This window comes from Oryctolagus cuniculus, chromosome 2, assembly GCF_964237555.1.
Source record: "Oryctolagus cuniculus chromosome 2, mOryCun1.1, whole genome shotgun sequence".
In the NCBI taxonomy this organism is placed as follows: domain Eukaryota; kingdom Metazoa; phylum Chordata; class Mammalia; order Lagomorpha; family Leporidae; genus Oryctolagus; species Oryctolagus cuniculus.
Genome location: NC_091433.1, coordinates 169,085,327 through 169,096,262, shown reverse-complemented (window position 1 = coordinate 169,096,262; position 10,936 = coordinate 169,085,327). Strand labels below are relative to the sequence as shown.

The following is a 10,936-nucleotide window of genomic DNA, read 5'->3' as shown; positions in this document are numbered from 1 at the left end:
AGAGATCCTACATGAGGAGTAAGTGCACAGTGACTCCTGTTGTTGACTTTACCAATTCACACTCCTGTCTATGGCATCAGTAGTCTCCCTATGCTCCAGTCATGAGTTTGCAAGGCTATGGAAGCCCTCTGAGTTCTCCGATTCTTATCTTGTTTAGACAAGGTCATAATCAAAGTGGAGGTTCTCTCCTCCCTTCAGAGAAAGTACCTCCTTCTTTGAAGACCTGTTCTTTCCACTGGGATCTCACTCACAGAGATCTTTTGCCAGAGTGTCTTGGCTTTCCATGCCTGAAATACTCTCATGGGCTTTTCAGCCAGATTGGAATGCCTTTAGGGCTGATTCTGAGGCCAGAGTGCTATTTAGGACATCTGCCATTCTATGAGTCTGCTGAGTATCTCACTTCCCATGTTGGATCACTCTCCCGTTTATTTATTCTATCGGTTAGTGTTAGCAGGTACTAGACTTGTTTATGTGCTCCCTTTGACTCTTAGCACCAAAAAGGAAACCTGTTGAAGTGAAATGGACACTATGGGAAATGGTGACTTGATCAGCATAGCCCTGACTGTTAATGAACAACTTAATACATTATCCCTCTTAGTAGTTTTTTTGTCTGTTCTACTTAATATGACTGGTTTAATTCTGTAATTATCACACAGTTATTCTTAAGTGTTGAAACTTAACTGAAATGTGATCCCTGTTAAAGATAAGAGTGGGAATAAGAGAGGGAAGAGATGTATAATTTGGGACCTGCTCAAGCTGACTTGCCCCAAATGGTAGAGTTAGAAACATACCAGGGGATTCCAATTCAATCCCATCAAGGTGGCATGTACCAATGCCATCTCACTAGTCCAAGTGATCAATTTCAGTTCACAATTGATCATAATGAAAGGACTAAGAATGTGTTGTTTTTAGGATAACTGCTTCCTTGTAACAACAGGCCCTACTACTGAGGCTGACTTGCACAGTGGTTCTCCATCAAGAACACAGGTTTAGCGGGCCAATAATTGCTTAGAAAAGAGAAGTGAGGAGGAGAGATAATGAGAGGAGGAAAACTCTGCTCAAGCATTTTAGTCATTTCATTTTTAGGTAGTGCATACTATTCCATTGTATGGAAAGTCCACAGGTGATGCATTCTTCTACTAAGGAAGTGTTAGGCACTCCATTTTGCTCTTAATTATCAACATAAGTTTTTAATGTACATGCAGTTTTGAGAATACTAAAAAACAAGTGTCATTCAGTTTCATTATGGGCATTGTGTTCTCTCTTGCATAGCTTTCATATGGAAATATACCACGGTTTTTTACTAGCTTGAGAGTAGTCTTTAATTTTAGAATAAATTCATTGCTATTGAATTTTGTTATTCTGTATTTCAACATTTCTTGGCTCTCTACTTGTATTAGAATGAATGGCTAGATAAATCTTAGGTTTTAAAAAATAATTTTGGATGTGTACTATACCAAACAAAATGAAAACTTCTGAGTTTAGATTTTGCTTGCAGCTCTAATTCTCATTGGAAGTTGTGTACTTCACTTAAAGCCATACAAGACTCTTTTTTTTTTTTTTAAATTATTTATTTATTTGAAAGGTAGAGTTACAGAGAGGCAGAGGCAGAGAGAAAGAAGTCTTCCATCACTGGTTCATTCTCCAAATGGCTGCAATGGCCAGAGCTGAGCCAATCTGAAACCAGGAGCCATGGCAGAGAGCTAGATTGGAAGTGGATCAGCTGGGGCTTGAACCAGTGCCTATATGGGATGCTAACACTGTAGATGGAGGCTTAACCCACTGTGCCACAGTGCTGGCACCTATAAGACTCTTGAGAGAACTACTTTTAAATAATGGCACTGAGAGTTGAATAATGGCTGAGAATTGAAAAATTAAATATTCATGGGGAGGTTTCTGTGTCATCTAGAAATTTCTTCACTTTTAAGAAACACATTTTTTTCAAAAATCATATTTTGATAGATACTAAACTTACATAAAAGTATATGTTTCATTAAAAGATTATCACATTATCCTGGAATTAAGGTGGATCTTTCTAGATGTAGCATGTGATTCTTCAGTCACTCTTCCAACTCATCTTTCTGTCCTTAAATCATTCAACAATATTTGTTTATCCCCTTCTATGTGCTGAGTACTGCTCTCATTGCTGGAGATAATAGCAGTAGATTAAAGAGATAGAAAGCACTGATTGCTCTCTCCTGGATATTATGGGCTACTGGGGAGATGGAGAGTAATCTGGAAAACAAAATGAAATGTATATGGTAGATGGGCAGAAGTACAATGGAGTAAAGCAGCAAGTTGGAGGGTGAGAGCAGGAAATGTTGGGATGCAGTAGAGGCATTTTAGGCAGGGTGGTGACATTTGCAATGAGTTGGTGACATGGGAACACTATTCTGGACCAAGGCACCAAGTGCAAAACCATGTGCTGTGAGAATGTCCCTGGTGAGTTTAAGGAAGAGCAAGCAAGGAGTTGGGCCTGGCTCAGAGAGTGTTGGAAGTGAAATACAGGAGAGGGGTCCTGACCTCAGGATGAGGCTTTCCTTCCATCTCACTCTGCAAAATGCAAAGTCCTTATTATGATCCAAAAGGCCCTGCATTAACCCTCCCCCTCATTAACACACTCAACCCCTCTCCTACAGAATAGTGTTCCCATTTCACCAACTCATTGCAAATGTCACCACCCTTCCTAAAATGTCCCTACTTCACCCCAACATTTCCTGCCCCCCTTTTCCCTACTTGTTGCTTTACTCCATTGCACTTCTGACAATCTACCATACAACTGGGCCATCATCTGCTTCGTTCCCACATGCACTAGCAGGGAGCTGGATTGGAAGTGGAGCAGTGGAGATGCAAATTGGTGCCCATATGGGATGTCAGCACTGCAGGCAGCAGCTTAGACCGTTAAGCCACAACACCGGTTATCAAGTCCAACTCTTGGTGACCACTTAGGACTTCTCATTCATTGATTGCAGACTTTTTCACTCCTTATTACTTGCACCTGACCTCTCTTGCCTCCTACCTGGTGTGTATGATTGCAGCCATTCTTGGTATGTACCCTCATTCTTTCTTTTGTCTATTGTACTAACCTAGAAAAGGCCCAGTACTGCCGGAACCTTACTGCCCAATCTGCCTTTTCAACAGGACTGAATACTCCTCTGGTAAAGCACCTAACCATGACAATTAATCTTTGAATTTATGACCACATATCTCCTGGGGGATCTCAACAAAGCCCAGTAATCCTAATTATTTCCCTCTGCCATCATCACAGGTTTTTCTCACTCCCTCAAACTTTTAACCCCGCCCCTATTCTGTGCTTTGTACTCTTCCTTTGATGTTTCGACAATGGATATGAACCCAACCCTCCACCCCGCCCTGCTTATTCCTAAGGCCACCCTGTTGCTCCTCAGTGCTGTGGCTCCTGAACTTTTCCCTCTCTTTCTGGCAACAGCAGTTTTTTCTCCTTTATGTGAAATCACCATTCAAACATAGTAGAATATACCTCATCTTAAAACAAATGAAACAATTCTTTGAGTCCACATCCTGTCTTAGCCATGACCACAATTTCTTTTGCTCTTTATAGTATTTCTTCAAAAGATTGTCAAGTGTTTGCTGTCTCAAATTTTCCTCTTTCATTCTTGCCTGAACATATCAATCAAAATTTTCCACTCACCATGACAAGAAACCAGCTTTTAGAAGGATCACCAGTGCCTTCCACACTACCAAATCCAATGCTCATTTTTCATTTCTTGTTTTACATGATTCTCAGCAGCTCTCTACAGAATGCATCAGTCCATCCTTTGCATACTTTCTTCACTTGGGTTCTGGGACATCTATCTTACTTTCTGAATTTTCCTCTGGTTTTGTTGTTTGAAAAATTATTGGCTTATTATTCATTAACATGTAGAAAAAGCAATGCATTTTATAAAACATCTTTTGGCATCTAACAGGAAGGTTGTATGACTTATCTCCTTTTAAATTACTGTGATGAATTTATTAATATAGCTCTACTCTTATCATTCATGGAATGAACCTAATTGGTTGTAGTGTGTTATTCTTTCACTCTACTACCTAACTCCATAGTTCATATTTTCCCTGGACTTTTGGTGTAATATTTATGAATGAAATTTGCAAGTTATTCCATTTTGATGCATTCTTTGTCAAGCTATCATAATATGCTAGCTTTTTAAAATTAATTATAGTTTCCTTATCCATATCCTTTGATGATTTATTGATTTTTTTGAAAATTGTTCCTATTCCTTATAAGTATTTCAAGCTTGAATTGCAAGGAAAAACAAAACAGAGAGTCATTCTAAATTCTACCATGCAGATATAACCATCATTAATATTAGATGGACCAGATAATCTCTTGATATGTATTTATATGTGTATTTCTGTGTGTGTATGTGTGTGTGTATAAGTAACAGTGTGCTTGGAACATGGTAGGAATTCCCATTAATTTGTTTACTGAGGGGGCCGGCGCTGTGGTGCAGTGGGTTAAAGCCCTGGCCTGAAGCGCTGGCATCTCATGTGGGTGCCAGTTCTAGTCCCGGCTGCTCCTCTTCTGATCCAGCTCTCTGCTATGGCCTGGGAAAGCAGTAGAAGATAGCCCAAGTCCTTGGGGCCCTGTACCCATATGGGAGACCTGGAAGAAGCTCCTGGCTCCTGGCTCCTGGCTTCAGGTCGGCTCAGCTCCGGCCATTGTGGCCATCTGGGGAGTGAACCAGCAGATGGAAGACCTCTCTCTCTGTCTCTACCTCTTTCTGTATCTCTGTCTTTCAAATAAATAAAATAAATCTTTAAAATATTTTTGTTTACTGAAAAAATAGAATATTAGATGCAGTTATTTTTGCAAACATGGGGTCATATTAAATTCTATTTTTATTTTTATCCAATAAAAGTTTATTTAAATGTATATTACATAATAATCAACAAAACTAATCTCATCAGAATGAAAACAAATAATTGAAGTAACTGAAACTGGAACCAATTCAGAAACTTAGATATGTTTTTTATAATAAACTATCAGTATCTAGACCATAACTCTATAGCTTAAGAAAAACACTGTGATAAAAGGATTTTATTTCTATACCTTTTTTTAATTTATCTTTTCTTGATGTTTACCTTTTTGCCTATTCATCTTTTGCTCATCTTTAGTTAACTGTAAACTAGAACTGATAGAATTTAATATTTTCTCTTTTTACCTCATTTTTACTGGCTTTATGTTATTGTTGATTTTAAGATTTATTTTGCTTACTTCCTGTTCTTTACTCATAATTTCTAGTTTGTTTTCACTGCATTACCATGATTAATATTTTCATTAAATCAGTGATCCTTTTAACAAGCCTTCCTTATTCATCTCAGTTGCCTTGTTTCCATTGTTCTGTGGAATCTGCAAGAGAGAATTAAGGGTGCTTTATTCCCTGAGTTCCTTCCTATTGAGAAAATTATAATAAATCAACCCCTTCTGGATAGGTTATTGATTTTCACATTTTCTCAGAACTTGGCATATTCTATTAATACATTGTTCTATCAGTGAAGATTTCTATGGAGCTATCTAGGCCAGTCTGTTTCTAAATTTTGTTTCATTTCATTATTATATTTTAGTGAAAAGGTGGAGTTTCTGTGAAAGAAGAGGAGACTCTGTACTCACTTCCTCTTCACCCATCCATCTTTTCCCCAAAGCTGTTTCCACTCTATGTGGTCACAAAGGAGAGACAATAAGACCATCTCTGCATCTTATCCTGTTAGGGCAGACAGATAAAAGATGTGATGGCCAGTTAAATTTCAATTCCAGGAAAACATGATACTTTGAGTCAAAGTGTGTCCAAATACAACTGAGCATCCTGCAATTTTATTTGCTAAAGCTGGCAACCTTAGTTGAGCATTTCATTGTAGCCTTAAATTTTGAAATATTGCATCCACAAGATTGCCAGATGTTAATGCTTTTGTAAAACTAGCTCTTTGAAAACTTTGGAATTTCTTCCATGTTTTTTTCTGTGCTTAGGTCTTTTATTATTTGAGGCTTCAACATTTTTTTAAAGTGGATGTACAATTATTTAACATTCAGATTTCATTAATACGTGTGCATTATGGCAATTTTACTGGGGGTTTAACCCTACCTGCTGAGGCTAGCAACTGGGTCTAGTTCACACTTAACACTAATTAAACACTTTATTGCATAAATACAATACCAAACAAAGTATATTCAAATGCTTTCTTAAAAAATCAATTTTAAAGGCCTTTCTATTCAGGCTAATGACAAATATAATAAAGGCAGATATGCTAATTTAACATAATTGACTGATTTTATACAGCACCTATATCTTTTAGTGCACAAGTATATTATTAAATGGTAGAAAACATCCAATACAACCATTTCTACAGAACAAGGAAATAAATGTCTAAGAAAGAAAGCCCCCCATCTTTTATACCCACCCCAACAGTCTAACTCTAAAGAGGAAAAAGTCAATGACTTTCCTCATAAGAGCTCACGACTAATGTTGCTTTGCTATCAACATCTATATTTCTGATCTGTTATGAGCATTGAGACAAATATTCCCAAAGAAAGAAGCACAACACATTTTGTGGTAGCCTATTCAGCAACAGCAAGCACTACATTCAAGCTCTCTCATCCCAGGAATTAAATAAGGTCAGCCACATTCAGGAGCATTTCCTCCACTGTAGTATTGTAGAAAGTCTCAGTGTCTCAAATAATCCTCATTTTCTTCATTAACAGAGTTTATAGCCACACCTTTGCTCCCAAATCGACCCCCTCTGCCCATTTCGTTGTTTTTCAAAAAGTATGCTGTTTTGCTTATGATTCCATGTCATAAATTATGTCAATGTTGTTTATGAGTGCCATGCCTTCTCATTAACTGCTGCTATCGACTCCTGTGAATATAGTTTTCACTAATGGTAGGTAGATTGTAGTTTATAACCACAGGCACTTGCTGCACATCAATCACACAAGCCAACAAGTTAGTAGTGATCAGTACATGGCTCGATTCTGATTGGAATTCTCTCATGATGACATCTCTTTCCATGTCACCAGGCAGAGGAAACTTTGAAGTCCCTGGCATGCATTTTTTCATTGAACCAGTCCACTTTGTGCCTTGTATTGAGAAAAATAACAGCCTGCATAATGGTCAGTGTTTTGTAGAAGTCACAAAGTGTGCCCAACTTCCATTTCTCGCTTTCAATATGAATATAGAATTGTTTGGTTCCTTCAATGGTCAATTCTTTCTTCACCAGAATTTGAACTGGATCTCTCATGAAATTTTTTGGTCACTTCTAACACATCAGTTGGCATCATGGCAGAAAGCAAGACAACCTGAACACCGGTATTTAGTTTTTGAAAATCTCATAGATTTGATCCTTAAACCCTTGTCTCAATATTTCATCTGCTTCATTCAAAATGAACATTTAATCAGTTTTGGAGAAAGATATCTTCTGCTTAACTTGTCAAATACTCTCCCTGGTATACCAACAATATGTGGTAAATGCCTGTAATTTTTGCATTTCATTTCTAACGTTTGTTCTACCAATGCAGGCAATGAGAAGTTGATCCCATATAGTCTCCTAGTACCAGAATTACTTTTTGGATCTATTGAGCTAGTTCTCTGGTTGGGGTCAATACTAGTGCTTGGGTCTCCTTGAACTCAATATCCAGCTGTCGCAGGTTGGAAATAGCAAATGTGGCTGTCTTGCCAGTGCCTGACTGAGCTTGAGCAGTCACAACCTGTTCTTTAATGCAAGGAATAATAGCTCTTTGTGAAATAGCTGAAGGCGGCCAGTGTTGCAGCTCACTAGGCTAATCCTCCACCTGTGGCGCCGGCACACCAGGTTCTAGTCCCGGTTGCTCCTCTTCCAGTCCATTTCTCTGCTGTGGCGCAGGAAGGCAGTGGAGGATGGCTTAGGTTCTTGGGCCCTGCACTGGCATGGGAGACCAGGAGAAGCACCTGGCTCCTGGGTTTGGATCGGTGCAGTGCACCGTCTGCAACACACCAGCCATAGTGGCCACTTCAGGGGTGAACCAATGGAAAAAGGAAGACCTTTCTCTCTGTCTCTCTCTCTCTCTCTCACTGTCTAACTCTGCCTGTCAAAAAAAAAAAAAAAAAAAAAAAAAAGAAAAAAAGAAATAGCTGAAGGCATCTCAAAACCATAAGCATAGATGCCCTGAAGAAAAGGTGCCTTTAAATTTACATCACCAAAGTTATCAACAATCTTATTCCAGTTGCTCTTGATGACAACCTCGGGGTCCATTCTGTTCTCTGTTATATTTCGCAGAGCTGCCAGACTTGTCCAAAGAGCCACTTAGCAACTGACTGAAAAGCTTTCAACATTTTTATAAATAAAATGTGGGCATAATTTTTTTAAAACTTAGTTTTCATTATGTCAATTACTGTTTCCCTTTATCATTCTTAAATTTGTGTTATTCATGTTTTCTCTCTTTTAAAAAATCTTTTGAAGTAGAGTGGTTTACCAAGTTTATCTATTGATCCTTTCCCACAAGGCTAGCTCCTATATTTATCAATCAATTCTACTTTTTGGTTTTCTGATTCATTCATTACAATTTTTAATTCAAAATTTTCCTAAATTGCAAAATTATTTGCCAATACATCATACATATCTTAAATGCATAGTCTAATGAATTTTTATTTTCATGTACACCCAAGTAACTATCACCCAGGTCAAGTTGCCAAACTCATTGTCCCTGTAAAATTCTTTTGTATTTCTTCCCTTTGAATACAACTCTTCCCCCCCGCCCCCTGAGGTAAACACTACTTAATTCTGCTACCATTAATTAGGATAGACTGTTTTTGAATTCTAATAAGTGGATGTAACACTGAAGGGTGTGTGATTTCTTTTACACGGTGTTTTTGGAAATTACTTTGTGTTATTGAGTGTATCTATACAGTGTAAATTTGTTTCTGTGCTGTCCATGTACATATATTTTTTGTTACTTTTCCAATTCGAGTGTAGTGGTTATTCTATTCATTTTTGCTTGGCAGCTTATGTTATGAGTCCTGTTTTTTCTCATGGTGTGGAGTTAGTTTTCCCCTTAGGTTTTGGGAAGTGTTGTCTTCATGCTTGTTGTTTTTAATATATTTGCTCTTGCACATTGACTCACTCTTTGACCCAAGAGTTGTATAGAAGAATCTGTCTTGAGATTTTTTAAGTATCAAGTTTTAGTCTCTACCTCTGTCATGGATTTCTTTCTTTCATTCTTTTTTTTTTTTTAAATTTATTTGAAAGTCAGAGTTACACAGAGAGAGAAGGAGAGGCAGAGAGAGAGAGAGGCCTTACATCTGCTGGTTCACTTCCCAGTTGGTTGCAACGGTTGGAGCTGTGCTGATCTGAAGCCAGGAGCCGGGAGCTTCTTCCATTTCTCCCATGCAGGTACAGGGACCCAAGGAATTGAGCCATCTTTCACTGCTTTCCCAGGCCATAGCAGAGAGCTAGATGGAAAGTGGAGCAACCGGGTCTCAAACTGGTTGCCTATATGGGATACTGGCACTTCAGGCAGCAGCCTTACCTGCTACTCCACAGTGCCGGCCCTATGGATTTCTGATTTTATTGCATTGTGATCAGAAAATGTGTTTCTTGCCATTTCTATTAAAATTATATTTGGTTTCCTTTGCTACATATTATGCTCATTAAAGAAATGTTCCATTGGCGCAGGCATTTGGTGCAGTGGTTAACCTGGCATCTTGGACACCCATATTCCATATTGGGGTACCTGGTTTGAGTCCTGGCTCTTCTTCTAATCCAACTTCCTGTTAATGTGCACCCTGGGAGGCAGCCGGTGATGGCTCAGGTACTTGAGGGCAAGTAGACTGATTTCCTGGCTTCTGGATTCAGCCTGACCCAGCCTTGCTGTCTTAAGTATCTGGGGGAGGGAACCAATAGATAGATGATCTCTCTCTATGCCTTTCAAATAAAATGAAAATAAATGATAATTTCAAAAAGAAAAATATTCCATGGGTACCTCAAGAGAGTATCTTTTCCTTTTTAAGGAATTCATTGATTACCAGGTATACTACAAAAACTTAATTATACATTAGCCAAAATTAATAGCATATTTTTTCCTTAGTCTATAGATGTTATCCTATTGTCTTCTGGAATTTAATATTGCTGAAAAGAATATGTTCAGCCAGATTTTTTTCATTTGTAGATTTTCTCTCCTGTGTAATTACTTTTTGCCTCTTTTCTTTGCAGTTTAATAGCTCTACTGTGTTTCTGTTTCAATGATTTACTAATGATTTTTACTTGAGTAGGATAAGTCTTCTCAATCTGTGCATTCCTACCTTCTTTTATATCAGAAAATGGTTATCTATTACTACTCTATATTTTTCCATTTCACTTACACTGCTTCACCCCCCGCACACACACCCCAGGCCTACAATTCATATGTTAGTTGTTTGTTTTCCTTATGTCCTACCTATAGTTTTCATCTCTAATCACATTTGTGTATTTTTTCCCTTGCTTTTTTCTTCCTCTGCCCAGTCCTCCGTCATATCACTAACTCTCTTAACTAACATTGATATTACTTCTTACTGCTGTCATTTTGGTTTTTGTTATGTAATGTTTTATTAATCTCATTTTTCCTTTTCTTTGTCTTCAGTTGTTCTAGCTCTTGGTTGATCTTATGAATCTCTTTGTTGACACCATTTTAATAAAGTAAATATCCTCTTTAATTTTTGTTTACTTTTAGTAAATGTTTCTATTTATTTTAAAAGAAGGAAGTGGGAGAGAGAGAGAGGGAGAGAGGGAGAGAGGGAGAGAGGGAAGGAGAGGGAGAGAGAAAAAAATTGATCTTCATCTGTTGGTTCACTTCGTAAATGACTGTAGCAGACAGGACTGGGCAAGGTGAAGGTGGGAGCCTAGAACTCAATCTGGGGCTCCCACTTGGGTGGTAGGCACCAGAGCCATCATC

The 10,936-nt window shown here is 38.1% G+C and overlaps 1 pseudogene; it reads right to left on the bottom strand.

Moving 5' to 3' along the window:
- Window positions 1-6,640: 6,640 nt before the first annotated feature.
- LOC100341675 (eukaryotic initiation factor 4A-II-like) lies at window positions 6,641-8,262 on the bottom strand (annotated as a pseudogene).
- Window positions 8,263-10,936: the final 2,674 nt, after the last annotated feature.